At 45.0% G+C, this 16,347-nt stretch overlaps 1 protein-coding gene across 3 annotated transcripts in view; it reads left to right on the top strand.

Annotated features, from left to right (window-relative positions):
* Window positions 1-16,347, top strand: part of abcc10 (ATP-binding cassette, sub-family C (CFTR/MRP), member 10) — a 235,541-nt gene that overhangs the window by 153,996 nt on the left and 65,198 nt on the right. The gene's annotated exons all lie outside the window — the stretch shown is intronic.

Raw genomic sequence — 16,347 nt, 5'->3', positions numbered from 1 at the left:
TACATGTGGAAGACACGTGGGTGGGTGTTGGCAGTGGCTGCAAGACACAAAGTGGGTGGGGTGTCCAGAGGAGAAGAAGGGGTGGGGGGGTCAAGAGGAGAAGAAGGGTGGCAGAGGAGAAGATGTGGAGGTAGAGGAGAACAAGGGGGGAGGGTCTGGATGAGAACAAGGAGGGGTCCAGAGGAGAACAAAAGGGGCAGTTTGGGTGGAATGAGTGTGGAAGGAGGGGATGAAGGAGAAGTGAGCGGGGAAGGAATGCATGGTGGGGAAAGGGGAGGTGGGGTGGGACCAGAGTGCTTCAGATTGAGGGGTCAGTTGAGTCGACATTCGGATCCTGAGGGGAGAATTGGGGATACTGGTGATATGAGGGGATAGTGACTGTGAGAAGGGGATGTGGCATGTGGTCCGGTGGGAGGGTCATGGTTTGGGTGCGACGGGTATAGTTCTCATCTGGTGGGGGGTCATTGAGGGGGACAAATATGGTGACAGGGGAAGTGGGGAGGATCAGGGGTGGCATAGGAAAGGTGGCTGGGGTGGGCCCAGCAGGGAGGGAAGTCATGCCCAAATTCACAGTGATTTTTAAAAAATTCATTTATAAGATGTAGGCTTTGCTGGCTGGGCCAGCATTTATTGCCCATCCCTAGTTGCCCTTGAGAAGGTGGTGGTGAGCTGTCTTCTTGAACCACTGCAGTCCATGTGGTGTAGGTACCCTGGAGTCCAGGGTGATGGGGAAACTCAAGGGTAACCGAGGAGTGACTGAAGGTGACACCGAGGTGAGTCGAAGGTGATGGAGGGAAGTTGGTGGGTGGCAGTGGGAGGGTAAAAGCTGGTGGGGGCAGTACCTGAGGAATCGCGTATGGTGTTGAACATTGTGCAGTCAGCAGCTAACATCCCCACTTATGATGGAAGGTAGGTCATTGATGATGGTTAGGCCGAGGACACTCCAGTGATGTCCTGGAACTGAGATGATTGACCTCCAACAACCACAACCATCTTCTTTGCGCTAGGTATGAATCCCACCGGCAGAGAGTTTTGCCCCTGACTCCCATTGACTCCAGTTTTGCTAGGGCTCCTTGATGCCACATTCGGTCAAAAGCTGCTTTGATGTCAAGGGCAGTCACTCTCAGATCACCTCTGGAGTTCAGCTCTTTTGTCCATGTTTGAACCAAGGCCGTAATAAGGTTAGGAGCTGAGTGACTCTGATGGAACCCAAACTGAGCATCAGTGGCCAGGTTATTGCTAACAAGTGCCACTTCATAGCACTGTTGATGACCCCTTCCATCACTTTACTGATGATCGAGTGTAGACTGAAGGGGCAGTAATCAGCTAGTTTGGATTTGTCCTGCTTTTTGTCTATAGGACATATCTGGGCAATTTTCCACATTGCCGGGTAGATGCCAGTGTTGTAGCTGTACTGGAACAGCTTGGCTAGGGCCACAGCAAGTTCTGGAGCAAAGTCTTCAGTACTATTGCCGGAATATTGCCAGGGCCTATAGCCTTTGCAGTATCCAGCGCCTTCAGTCATTTCTTGATTTTTAAAAATTCCTTCAAGGGACGTGGGCTTTGCTGGCTAGGCCAGCATTTATTGCCCAACTCTAATTCCCTAATTGCCCTTGAGAAGGTGGTGGTGATCTTCCTTCTTGAACTGCTGCAGTCACGTGAAGTGAATCAAATTGGCTGAAGACTGGCCTCTGTGATACTGGGGGCCTCTGGAAGAGGCTGAGATGGATCATCCATTCGGCACTTCTGGCTGAAGATTGTTGCAAATGCTTCAGCCTAATCTTTTGCACTGATGTGCTAGGCTCCTCCAACATTGAGGATGGGGATATTTGTAGAGCCTCCTTCTCCAGTGAGTTGTTTAATTGTCCACCACCATTCACGACTGGGTGTAGCAGGACTGCAGAGCTTAGATCTGATCCGTTGGTTGTGGAATCGCTTAGCTCTGTCTATCACTTGCTGCTTATGCTGTTTGGCACGCAAGTAGTCCTGTGTTATAGCTTCAGCAGGTTGGTACCCCATTTTTTGGTGTGCCTGGTGCTGCTCCTAGCATGGCCTCCTGCACTTTTCATTGAACCAGGGTTGATCCCCTGGCTTAGTGGTAATGTTAGAGTGGGGGATATGCCAGGCCATGAGGTTACAGATTATGGTTGAATACAATTCTGCTGCTGCTGATGGCCCACAGCACCTCATGGTTGCCCAGTCTTGAGTTGCTAGATCTGTTTGAAGTCTACACCATTTAGCATGTTAGTGCCACACAACATGATGGAGGGTGTCCTCAATATGAAGACGGGACTTTGTCTCCACAATGACTGTGCGGTGGTCACTCCTATCGATACTGTCTTAGACAGATGCTTCTGTGACAGGCAGATTGGTGAGGATGAGGTCAAGTATGTTTTTCCCTCTTGTTGGATCCCTCACCTCCTGCCGCAGACCCAGTTCAGCAGCTATGTCATTTAGGACTCGACCAGCTTGGTCAGTGGTGGTGCTACCGAGCCACCCTTGGTGATGGACATTGAAGTCCCCCACCCAGAGTACATTCTGTGTCCTTTCCACCCTCAGTGCTTCCTCTAAGTGGTGTTCAACATGCCACTCGGCGGGAATGGGGGGTGGTAGGTGATAATCAGCAGGCGGTTTCCTTGCCCATGTTTGACCTGATGCCATGAGACTTCATGAGACCCGGAGTCGATGTTGAGGAACCCCAGGACAACTCCTTCCCGACTGTATACCACGATGCTGCCTCCTCTGCTGGGCCTGCCCTGCCGGTGGGACTGGACATACCCAGGGATGGTGATGGTGGTGCCTGGGACATTATCTGTAAGTTATGATTCCATGAGGATGACTATGCCAGGTTACTGTTTGACTAGTCTGTGAGACAGCTCTCCCAATTTTGGCACAAGCCCCCAGATTTAGTGAAGAGGACTTTGCAGGGTCGACATGGATGAGTTTGCTGTTGTCATTTCTGATGCCTAGGTTAATGCCGGGTGGTCCGTCCAGTTTCAATCCTTATTATTGACTTCTTAGCAGATTGATGCAACGATGCGGCTTGGTGGGCTATTTCAGAGGGCATTTAAGAGTCAAACACATTGCAGTGAGTCCAGAGTCACATGTAGGCCATAGAATGTGGGAACGGCAGAGTGGGGATTATACCCTCAGAGTGGGGAATGTGCCCTCAGTGTGTGGATTAGTACAGAGTGGGGAATGTACCCTCAGTGTGTGGATTAATACAGAGTGGGGAATGTACACTCAGTGTGTGGATTAATACAGAGTGGGGAATGCACCCTCAGTGTGTGGATTAATACAGAGTGGGGAATGTACCCTCAGTGTGTGGATTAATACAGAGTGGGGAATGTACCCTCAGTGTGTGGATTAATACAGAGTGTGGAATGTACCCTCAATGTGCGGATTAATACAGAGTGGGGAATGTGCCCTCAGTGTGCGGATTAATACAGAATGGGGAATGTACCCTCAGTGTGTGGATTAATACAGAGTGGGGAATGTACCCTCAGTGTGTGGATTAATACAGAGTGGGGAATGTACCCTCAGTGTGTGGATTAATACAGAGTGTGAATGTACCCTCAGTGTGTGGATTTATACAGAGTGGGGAATGTACCCACAGTGTGTGGATTAGTACAGAGTGGGGAATGTGCAGTGTGCGGATTAATACAGAGTGGGGAATGTGCCCTCAGTGTGTGGATTAATACAGAGTGGGGAATGTACCCTCAGTGTGTGGATTAATACAGAGTGGGGAATGTGTCCTCAGTGTGTGGATTAATACAGAGTGGGGAATGTGCCCTCAGTGTGCGGATTAATACGGAGTGGGGAATGTACCCTCATTGTGTGGATTAATACAGAGTGGGGAATGTGCCCTCAGTGTGTGGATTAATACAGAGTGGGGAATGTACCCTCAGTGTGTGGATTAATACAGAGTGGGGAATGTGCCCTCAGTGTGTGGATTAATACAGAGTGGGGAATGTACCCTCAGTGTGTGGATTAATACAGAGTGGGGAATGCATCCTCAGTGTGTGGATTAATACAGAGTGGGGAATGTACCCTCAGTGTGCGGATTAGTACAGAGTGGGGAATGTACCCTCAGTGTGTGGATTAATACAGAGTGGGGAATGTACCCTCAGTGTGTGGATTAATACAGAGTGGGAATGTACCCTCAGTGTGTGGATTAATACAGAATGGGGAATGTACCCTCAATGTGTGGATTAGTACAGAGTGGGGAATGTGCCCTCAGTGTGTGGATTAGTACAGAGTGGGGAATGTACCCTCAGTGTGTGGATTAATACAGAGTGGGGAATGTACCCTCAGTGTGTGGATTAATACAGAGTGGGGAATGTGCCCTCAGTGTGTGGATTAATACAGAGTGGGGAATGTACCCTCAGTGTGTGGATTAATACAGAGTGGGGAATGCATCCTCAGTGTGTGGATTAATACAGAGTGGGGAATGTACCCTCAGTGTGCGGATTAGTACAGAGTGGGGAATGTACCCTCAGTGTGTGGATTAATACAGAGTGGGGAATGTACCCTCAGTGTGTGGATTAATACAGAATGGGGAATGTACCCTCAGTGTGTGGATTAGTACAGAGTGGGGAATGTGCCCTCAGTGTGTGGATTAGTACAGAGTGGGGAATGTACCCTCAGTGTGTGGATTAATACAGAGTGGGGAATGTACCCTCAGTGTGTGGATTAATACAGAGTGGGGAATGTACCCTCAGTGTGTGGATTAATACAGAGTGGGGAATGCACCCTCAGTGTGTGGATTAATACAGAGTGGGGAATGTACCCTCAGTGTGTGGATTAATACAGAGTGGGGAATGTACCCTCAGTGTGTGGATTAATACAGAGTGGGGAATGTACCCTCAGTGTGCGGATTAGTACAGAGTGGGGAATGTACCCTCAGTGTGTGGATTAATACAGAGTGGGAATGTACCCTCAGTGTTTGGATTAATACAGAGTGGGGAATGTGCCCCCAGTGTGTGGATTAATACAGAGTGGGAATGTACCCTCAGTGTGTGGATTAATACAGAGTGGGGAATGTGCCCTCAGTGTGTGGATTAATACAGAATGGGGAATGTACCCTCAGTGTGTGGATTAATACAGAGTGGGGAATGTGCCCTCAGTGTGTGGATTAATACAGAGTGGGGAATGTACCCTCAGTGTGTGGATTAATACAGAGTGGGGAATGCATCCTCAGTGTGTGGATTAATACAGAGTGGGGAATGTACCCTCAGTGTGCGGATTAGTACAGAGTGGGGAATGTACCCTCAGTGTGTGGATTAATACAGAGTGGGGAATGTACCCTCAGTGTGTGGATTAATACAGAGTGGGAATGTACCCTCAGTGTGTGGATTAATACAGAATGGGGAATGTACCCTCAGTGTGTGGATTAGTACAGAGTGGGGAATGTGCCCTCAGTGTGTGGATTAGTACAGAGTGGGGAATGTACCCTCAGTGTGTGGATTAATACAGAGTGGGGAATGTACCCTCAGTGTGTGGATTAATACAGAGTGGGGAATGTACCCTCAGTGTGTGGATTAATACAGAGTGGGGAATGCACCCTCAGTGTGTGGATTAATACAGAGTGGGGAATGTACCCTCAGTGTGTGGATTAATACAGAGTGGGGAATGTACCCTCAGTGTGTGGATTAATACAGAGTGGGGAATGTACCCTCAGTGTGCGGATTAGTACAGAGTGGGGAATGTACCCTCAGTGTGTGGATTAATACAGAGTGGGAATGTACCCTCAGTGTTTGGATTAATACAGAGTGGGGAATGTGCCCCCAGTGTGTGGATTAATACAGAGTGGGAATGTACCCTCAGTGTGTGGATTAATACAGAGTGGGGAATGTGCCCTCAGTGTGCGGATTAATACAGAATGGGGAATGTACCCTCAGTGTGTGGATTAATACAGAGTGGGGAATGTGCCCTCAGTGTGTGGATTAATACAGAGTGGGGAATGTACCCTCAGTGTGTGGATTAATACAGAGTGGGGAATGTACCCTCAGTGTTTGGATTAATACAGAGTGGGGAATGTACCCTCAGTGTCTCTCAATTCATGCAGCATGGGAAATGTACTCCTCAATATGGGGACATGTATCGGAGTTGTGTGCAACATGTGGTTTTGTGTAGGGTTGCAGTGTCTGCAGCCTCAGTATGTGGATCGATACGTGGGAAAACGGACTTGTAGCCAGTAGATCCATAAATCAGGAATCATAGACTGGTTAATATGTGCAGTATTCGTCTCCATGTATAGGAATGATATACATGCTTTTTGAAGCACACAGCAAAGCAGAACCAGATTGGCAACCCTCTCATCCGAGATTCCAGTGATTAGAGGCCTCTGTTGTCTGTAGTTGAGAAGGATAAAATGCGATCCCATTAAAACATACATGATTCTGAATTGAATTAACAGGATCGTTGGCGGGCTTGTTTCCCTGGCTGTGAATCTTGAACGTGAGGGTACAGTCTCTGCATAAGGGACTGATCATTTTTGACTACGATGAGCAGGCATTTCTTTACACAATGTTGTGAATCTTGGGAGTTCTCCACCGCAGGGTGTTGTGAATAATCCATCAGTCAATATATTTATGTTGAGCTAGATCATTATTTTGTCTCTCAGGGGATGAAAGGGTGTGCAATATGGGCACAAAAGTGGAGGTGAAGCAGAAGATTAACCATAATTGTATTAAACAGTGTAGCAGGCTTGAGATGTCTTATCATTTCCTCTTCTATTTCCTTTTTTTATGTTATAATGGTTACAGCACAGAAGGTGGCAATACAGTCCATGTCCTTGCCTGCTCTCTGCAAGAACAAGTCACCTCGTCCCACTACGCTGTTCCTTTTCCATCACCCTGCAATTTCTTTCACTTCATGTGGTTTCCGAGTTACTTTTTAAGAGCCACAATTAAATCTGCCCCTTCACACTTTCAGGTTTTGCATTCTAGAACCTAACTATTTACTGCGTGGAAAAAAAAGTCCTTCCTCAAGTCACAGTTGGTTCTTTTGCTGATCACCTTTTACTGGTGTCCACTGGTTCTCAATCCTTCCATCCATGGTTACAGTGTCTACCTGTCTACTCCGCCTAGACCACTCATGATTTTGCAAGCCTCTATCAAATCAACTTGCTCTTCTCTATCACAGTATCATAGAATTATTACAGTGCAGAAAGAGACCATTTGGCCTATATTGTCTGCACCAGCTCTCTGAATGAGCAGTTCACCTTGTGCCATTCCCCTGCTTTCTCCATGTAACCCTGCACATTCTTCCTTTTCAGATGACTGTCTAATTCTCTTGAATACCTCGATTGAACCTGCCTCCACTACACTATCAGATACTACATACAGGCAGAAGGCGTTTCACACTGGTTAGATCTTAAAAATGCCTACCCTCATAACACAGCCTTCGCTCCTTTATACATATTTTCCTCTTTGAATGCAAATTCCCATTGTTTTACTATGTCTTTGGACTTTATCTTTCTGATAATAAAAATTTCTTATAGCACTAAGTTTTCCAGTAATCTTTGGGAAAAAAAACATTGTTTCTTAACTTTACCTGGCTAGGTGACACATTTCTCTCCTCCTTTGAAAATAATCTCGTCTGGTTTATTAAAAAATGCAAATTTCCCCCTTTACACTTCACATTCTAAAACTTCCCCATGTTTACTTAATTAGCATTTCAAACCTAACTCCTCTTCTTACACCAAAGCACCCAGACTTGCTGTCTCGAATTCAATTAAGTCTGTCTCTCACACACATACACACACACACATACACACACACAGACATATATAGATAAAAACAAAAAACTGCAGATGCTGGAAATCCAAAACAAAAACAGAATTACCTGGAAAAACTCAGCAGGTCTGGCAGCATCGGCGGAGAAGAAAAGAGTTGACGTTTCGAGTCCTCATGACCCTTCAACAGAACTGAGTAATATTAGAAGAGGGGTGAAATATAAGATGGTTTAAGGTGGGGGGGGGTGGGGGTGGTTGTAGGGACAAGCAAGCAGCGATAGGAGCAGATAATCAAAAGATGTCACAGACAAAGGAACAAAGAGGTGTTGAAGGTGGTGATATTATCTAAACGAATGTGCTAATTAAGAATGGATGACAGGACACTCAAGGTACAGCTCTAGTGGGGGTGGGGTGGAAAGACTAACCAGGCATTAAAGGTATAGATTTAAAAATAATGGAAATAGGTGGGAAAAGAAAAATCTATATAAATTATTGGAAAAAACAAAAGGGTGGGGAAAGAAACGGAAAGGGGGTGGGGATGGAGGAGAGAGTTCAAGATCTAAAGTTGTTGAATTCAATATTCATTCCGGAAGGCTGTAAAGTGCCTAGTCGGAAGATGAGGTGCTGTTCCTCCAGTTTGCGTTGGGCTTCCTTGGCTTGCTGCATTGTTCCAGTGAACAATCCCCTTCCTGGAATCTTTCTTCCTCACTTGGATGTATCTTTGTTTTTTCTTTCTTTATTCATGGGTAATACTTCTTTATTCATCCCTAATTGCCCATGTTCAGAGTCAAGAGTCAACCACATTGCTGTGGACCTGGAGTCACATGTAGGCCAGACCAGATAAGGTCAGCAGATTTCCTTCCCTCGATAATGGTTCCAGATTTTTATTGAATTCAAATTTTGCCATCTACCAAGGTGGGATTCAAACCCGGGTCCCCAGAGCATTACCTTGGGTCTCTGGAATATCAGCCTTGCGGCAATACCACTATGCCACCACCTGCTGTGAGTCATGAGCTATTTACATAAATGTCTGCCATTGCTCATCAACTGTCTTCTCTGCTAAACTCCTTTCCCAGTCCACCCCAGCCAACTCTGCCCTCACCCCTTTGTAATTACCCTTATTTAAGTTTAGCACAGTTGTTTCCGACCCAAGTTTTTTGCTCTCAAACTGAATGCTAAATTCTACCTTGTTATGGTTACTGTTTCCTAGGGGATCTTTTACTATGCGATCATTTATTAAACCTGCCTGATTACACATTACCAGACCCAAAATAGCCTGATTCCTGATTGGATCCACCACATATTGTTCTAGGAAACTGTCCCGAACACACTCTGAATTATTGCTCGTGGATATCTCTACCAATTTGATTTTCCCAATCTACATGAAGATTAAAGTCTCCCATGATTAATGTACTGGATTTTTTACATGCCCTCATTATCTCCTGATTTATTCTCTGTCCTGCAGTATAGCTACTGTTAGGGGGCCTATAGACTACTCCCACTAGCGTCTTCTTCCCCTTGTTATTTCTTACCTCCACCCATATGGATTCTACATCCGATCCTAGATAATTTCTTCCTATCGGACTTATTTCATCTCGTACTAACAAAGCTACCCCACCACCCTTTCCTTCCTGCCTATCCTTTTGAAAAGTCACATCATCCTGAATATTTAGTTCCCAGTTTGATCTCCTTGTGACCATGTCTCCGTAATGGCTTTAAGATCATATCCATTGACATCCATTGGTGCCGTTAATTCATGTATTTTGTTCCAAATACATGCATTTAAGTAAAGAGCCATTAATTTTGCCTTTTTACCATTTTTTTCCCCCTTAGACCCTATTGCTGCTGTTTTTTTTATGTTTGTTAACTCTGTCCCTCCCTGTCACACTCTGGGTAGCATTACCTAAATAGCTGCCCTGCGATGCTGCCACATCCTTTTGCTTTGCAAGTCTACGTATCCCTCTCTCCAGAACCCCCCCCCTTTATTTAGTTTAAAGCCCTCTATACAGCCATGGTTATTTGATTCGCCAGGACAGCGCAGCGGGGTTCAAGAGAAGCCATGAGAGCAAGGTGGTGAATTGAAATGGAAAGCTAGGGTCATGGTTGCGGACAGAACAAAGCTGTTCCACAAAGCTTTAGCCTCCCCAGGGTAGGGGAGACTGCATTGTGAGCAGTGAATGCAATGGACTAAATTGAAAGAAGTGCAAATAAATGGCTGCTTCACCTGGAACGAGTCAAACAATTATAGGCCAGTTAGTCTTACATTGATGGTGAGCAAATTAGTAGAATCAATCCTGAGAGATAGGATTAACTGTCATGTGGAAAGGCATGGACTAATCAGGGATGGTCAGCATGGATTTGTTAAAGGAACTTCTTGCCTCACAAATTTGATTGAATTCCTTGAGGAAATGACAAGAAGGGTTGATGAAGGTAGTGCAGTGGATGTTGTGCACATGGATTTTAGCAAGGCATTTGACAAGGTCCCACATGGCAGATTGGTCAGGAAATTAAAAGCCCATGGGATTCAGGGTAATGTAGCAAACTGGTTAAAAGGTTGGCTTTGTAACAGGAAACAAAGGGTAATGTTCGATGGATGTCCTTGCAAATGGAAAGTTATCTCAAGCGGTGTTCCACAGGGCTCAGTGTTGGGACCCTTGCTGTTTGCGTTATATATTAACAATTTGGATGTGAGTATGGGGGGCACGATTGGGAAATTTGCAGATGACACAAAGATTGGCTGAGTAGTGGATAGTGTAGAGGATAGCCATAATCTCCAAAACGATATAGATGGGTTGGTGGAGTGGGTGGTAAAGTGGCAGATGGATTTTAACATAGAGAATTGTGAGGTCATACATTTAGGGAGGTCAAACAGTTACAGGGATTACAAAATAAATGGGAATATACTAAGAGGGGTAGATGAAGTGAGAGATCTTGGTGTACAAGTACACAGGTCCCTGAAGGCAGCAGTTCAAGTAGACAAGGTTGTAAAGAAGGCATATGGAATGCTCTCCTTCATTGGCAGAGGTATAGAATATAAAAGTAAGGATATAATGTTGGAATTGTATAAAACACTGGTGAGGCCACAACTGGAGTATTGTGTGCAGTTCTGGTCACCACATTACAGGAAGGACGTTAAAGCTCTGGAGAGAGTGCAGAGGAGGTTTACAAGAATGTTGCCAGTGTTAGAAAAGTGTAGCTACATGGCGAGATTGGATCGGTTGGGGTTATTTTCCTTAGAACAAAGAAGGCTGAGAGGTGACTTGATTGAGGTGTACAAAATTATGAGGGGAATAGATAGAGTGGACAGGATAAAATTGTTTCCCTTGATGGAGAATTCTAGAACCAGGGGACCTATATTCAAGATAAGTGGCAGAAGGTGTAGGGGGGACATGAAGAAGAACCTTTTTACGCGGAAGGTAGTGTGTGTCTGGAATTCGCTGCCCAAGTTGGTGGTAGAGGCAGAAAGTCTAAACTCTTTTAAAAAGTACCTGGATCTGCATCTTAAGTGCAGTAAGCTGCAGGGCTATGGGCCAGGTGCAGGAAGGTGGGATTAGAAAGGGCACCTGGGTGTCCTCGGGCTGGCATGGACAAGATGGGCCAAATGGCCTCCTTCTGTGCTGTAACTTTTCTATGGTTCTTTGGAGTGTTTGGAGCCTTGGACAGTGAGGGGCAGATGTTATATCTCCTGAAATTGCATGGGAAGATGTCATGGGAAGGGGATGAGGTGTTGGGGGTGATAGAGGAGTCAACCAGGGTGTCACGGAGGGGAACGGTCCCTATGGAATGTTGACGGAGGGAGGGATAGGGGAAGATGTGTTTGGCGTTAGTGTCATGCTGGAGCTGACAGAAATGGCGGAGGATGATCCTTTCTATACAGAGGCTGGTGGGGTGTCAAGTGTGGACAAGGGGAACCCAATCATGATTCTGGGAGGGAGGGGAAGGGGTGAGGGCAGAAGTGCGGGAAATTGGTCCGACATGATTGAAGGCCCTGCCAATCACAGTCAGGAGGAAACCTTGGTTCAGGATAAAGGAAGGCATGTCAGAAGCACCTTTGTGGAAGATAGCATCATCAGAACAGATGCAACGGAGAAACTGGGAGAATGGGATGGAGTCTTTCCAGGAAACAGGCAGGAGGTGTAATCAAGGTAGCTGTGGGAGTCGTTGGGCTTGTAATGAATATTGGCACCAGAAATAGAGACAGAGAAGTCAAGCAAGGGAAGGGAAGCATTGGAGCTGGACCATGTGAATGTGAGAGAGGATGGAAATTGGAAGCAAAATTCATGATTTTTTTCAGATCCAGAGGAGAGCATGAAATGGCACCGATATAGCCTACGGTGTACCAAGAAAAGAGTTGTGGGAGGGGGCCTGAGTAGGACTGGAGCAAGGAATGTTCCGCATACCCCACCAAAAGACAGGCTTAACTGGGCCCCATGCAGGTACCCATAGGCACACCTTTTATTTGGAGGAAATGAGACAAGTTAAAGCAGAAATTGTTCAATGGAAGAACAAGTTCAGTCAGGCAGAGGTGAGTGGTGGTGGATGGGAATTGTTCAGGCCTCTGTTCAAGGAAGAAGCGGAGAGCCCTCAGACCATCCTGGTGGGGGATGGAGGTGTAGAGGGATTGGATGTCCATAGTGAAGAGGACTCCCTTTATTGTGAATTCAACTCCTTTATTCAAAAAGGCAGGGAGACAGAAAGCAGAAAACTACAGGACAGTTGGTTTAACACCTGTCATGGGGAAATGTTAGAAGCTATTATTAAAACCTTTATAACGAGGCACTTGAAAAAATTCAAGGTAATCAGGCAGAGTCAACAAGGTTTTGTGAGAGGAAATCATTTTTAACCAATTTATTGACGTTCTTTGAAGAAGTAACAGATGCTGTGGATAAAGGGGGAATATCCTGTACTTAGATTTCCAGAAGGCATTTGATAAGGTGCCACATCAAAGCTTATTGCAGAAAATAAAAGCTCATGGTGTAGGGGGTATCAGATTGGCATGGATAGAAGATTGGCTAGCTAACAGGAAACAGAGTAGGCATAAATGAGTCATTTTCTAGTTGGCAAGATGTAACAAGTGGTGTGCCACAGGGATCAGTGCTGGGGCCTCAACTTTTTACAATGACTTGGATGAAGGGACTGAAGTTACGGTTGCTAAATTTGATGATGACACAAAGATGGGTGGGAATGTATGTTGTGAAGAAGACATATGGAAGCTACAAAGGGATATGGGTTAAGTGAGCGGACGAAGATCTGGCATATGGAGTATAATATGGGAAAATGTGAACTTGACCATTTTGACAGAAAAAATAAAAGAGAAGCATGATATCTAAATGGTGAGAGATTGCTGAGCTCTGAGTTGCAGAGAGATCTGGGTGTCCAAGTGCATGAATCACAATATCTAGTATGGAAGTAACTAGAAAGCTAATAGAATGTTATTGTTTATTGCGAGGGGAAGTGAGTACAAAAATAGGGAGGTTATGGTTCAGTGATTCAGGATATTGGTGAGGCCACATCTGGAGAAACATAACATAAGAATATAACATAAGAAATAGGAGCAAGAGTATGCCATTAGGCCCCTCAAGCCTGCTCCACCATTGAATAAGATTATGGCTGATCTGGTTGTGTTTTGAATTCCACATTCCTATCTACCCCCGATAGCCATTGATCCCTTTGCTGAACAAGAATCTATCTACCTTCACCTTAAAAATATTCAATGACACCGCTTCCACTGCCTGCTGAGGCAGAGAGTTCCAAAGTTGCACAACCCTCTGAGAGAAAAAATTTCTCCTCATCTCTGTCCTAAAAGGGCAACCCCTAATTTTAAAGCAGTGCCCCCTAGTTCTGGATTCACCCACAAGAGGAAACATCCTTTCGACGTCCACCTTGTCAATACCGTTCAGGATCTTATATACTTCAACCAAGTCACCCCTCATTCTTCTAAACTCTAGTGGAACCAAGCCCAGTCTGTCTAACCTTTCCTCATAAGACAACCTGCTCATTCCAGGTATCAATCTAGTAACCTCCTCCAATGCGTTTACATCCTCCCTTAAATAAGGAGATCAAAACTGCACATAGTATTCGAAATGTGGCCTCACCAATGCCCTGTATAATGCACTGTACTGTGTACAGTATTGGTCTCCTTATTTAAGGAAAGATGTAAATGTGTTGGAAGCAGTTCTGAGAAGGTTTACGAGACTAATACCTGGAGTGGGAGGGTTACCTTATGAGGAAATGTTGGACAGGCTAGACTTGTGTCTGTTGGAGTTTAGAAGAGTAAGAGGTGACTTGATTGAAACATATGTAACAAGTAATGTTAAAAAGACAAGCCTTAAGGCTTTGTGCCTTAACGTGAGGAGCATTCACAATGAAGTAGATAAATTAACCGCGCAAATAGATGTAAACAGGTATGATATAGTCGGGATTACGGAGACATGGCTGCAGGGTGACCAGGGATGGGAACTGAACATCCAGGGGTATTCAGTATTTAGGAAGGACAGACAAAAAGGAAAAGGTGGTGGAGTTGCATTGCTGGTTAAAGAGGAAATTAACGCAATAGTGAGGAAAGATATTAGCTCAGACGACGTGGAATCTGTATGGGTAGAGCTGAGAAACACTAACGGGATAAAAACATTAGTGGGGGTTGTATATAGACCCCCAAACTGTGGTGGTGATGTTGGGAATAGCATTAAACAGGAAATTAGAGACTTTAATCTGCATATAGATTGAACAAATCAAATTAGTAACAATACCATAGAGGAGGAATTCCTGGAGTATATATGGGATGGTTTTCTGGACCAAGACATTGAGGAGCCAACTAGAGAACAGGCCATCCTCAACTGGGCATTATGTAATGAGAAAGGAATAATTGGCAATCTAGATGTGCGAGGCCCCTTGGGGATGAGCAACCATAATATGATAGAATTCTTCATCAAGATGGGGAGTGACGTAGTTGATTCTGAAACTAGGGTCCTGAATCTTAATAAAGGTAACTACGATGGTATGAGGGGTGAGTTGGCTATGATAGATTGGGAAACGTTGCTTAAAGGGATTACAGTGGAAAGGCAATGGCAAACATTCAAAGAACGCATGGGTGAACTGCAATAATTGTTTATTCTTGTCTGACACAAAAGTAAAACAGGAAAGGTGGTCAAACCATGGCTTACGAGGGAAATTAGAGATAGTATTAGACCCAAGGAAGAGGCATACAGATGGGCTAAAAAAAACCCAACAGACCTGAGGATTGGGAGCACTTTAGAAATCAGCAAAGGAGGACCAAGGGGTTGATTAAGAAGGGGAAAATAGAGTATGAGAGTAAGCTTGCGGGGAATATAAAAACTGACTGTAAAAGTTTCTATAGGTATGTGAAGAGAAAAAAATTGGTGAAGACAAATGTAGGTCCCTTACAGTCAGAAACAGGGGAATTTATAATGGGGAACAAAGAAATGGCTGACCAACTAAATACATACTTTGGTTCTGTCTTCACAAAGGAGGACATAAATAACATGCCAGAAATGTTGGGGAACACAGGGTTTAGTGAGAGGGAGGAACTGAAAGAAATCAGTATTAGTAGGGAAATGGTGTTGGGGAAATTGATGGGATGAAGGCCGATAAATCCCCGGGGCCTGATAATCTACATCCCAGAGTACTTAAGGAAGTGGCCCTAGAAATAGTTGATGCATTGGTGGTCATCTTCCAAGATTCTATAGACTCTGGAACAGTTCCTACAGATTGGAGGGCAACTAATGTAACTCCCACTATTTAAAAAGGGAGGCAGAGAGAAAGCAGGGAATTATAGACCAGTCAGCCTGACGTCGGTAGTGGGGAAAATTCTAGAATCCATTATAAACGAATCAGTAGCTGAGCACGTGGAAAACAGCGGCAGAATCGGACACAGCATAGATTTATGAAAGAGAAATCATGCTTGACAAATCCACAATTTCGATGATGTAACTAGTAGAGTTTATGAGGGGGAGCCAGTGGATGTGGTTTATTTGGACTTTCAGAAGGCTTTCGACAAAGTCCCACACAAGAGATTAGCATGTAAAATTAAAGCACATGGGATTGGGGGTAGTGTATTGAGATGGATAGAAAACTGGTTGGCAGACAGGAAACAAAGAGTAGGAATAAATGGGTCTTTTTCCGAATGGCAGGCAGTGACTAGTGGGGTACCGCAGGAATCGGTGCTGGGAACCCAGTTATTCACAATATATATTAATCATTTAGATGAGGGAACTAAATGTAATATCTCCAAATTTGCAGATGACACAAAGCTGGGTGGGAGGGTGAGCTGTGAGGAGGATGCAGAGATGCTTCAGTGTGATTTGGACAAGCTGAGTGAATAGGCAAATGCATGGTAGATGCAGTATAATGTGGATAAATGTGAGGTTATCCACTTTGGTAGCAAAAACAGGAAAGCAGATTATTATCTGAATGGCTATAAATTGAGAGAAGGGAATGTGTAACAAGACCAGTCGCTGAAGGTAAGCATGCAGGTGCAGCAGGCGGTAAAGAAGGCAAATGGTATGTTGGCCTTCATTGCAAGAGGATTCGAATACAGGAGCAAGGGATGTCTTGCTGCAATTATACAGGGCCTTGGTGAGACGACACCT

The sequence above is a fragment of the Cetorhinus maximus genome, chromosome 5 (assembly GCF_964194155.1).
Source record: "Cetorhinus maximus chromosome 5, sCetMax3.hap1.1, whole genome shotgun sequence".
Lineage (NCBI taxonomy): Eukaryota > Metazoa > Chordata > Chondrichthyes > Lamniformes > Cetorhinidae > Cetorhinus > Cetorhinus maximus.
Note: the sequence above shows the minus strand (reverse complement) of the source record. Positions and strands in the feature narration are given on the sequence as shown.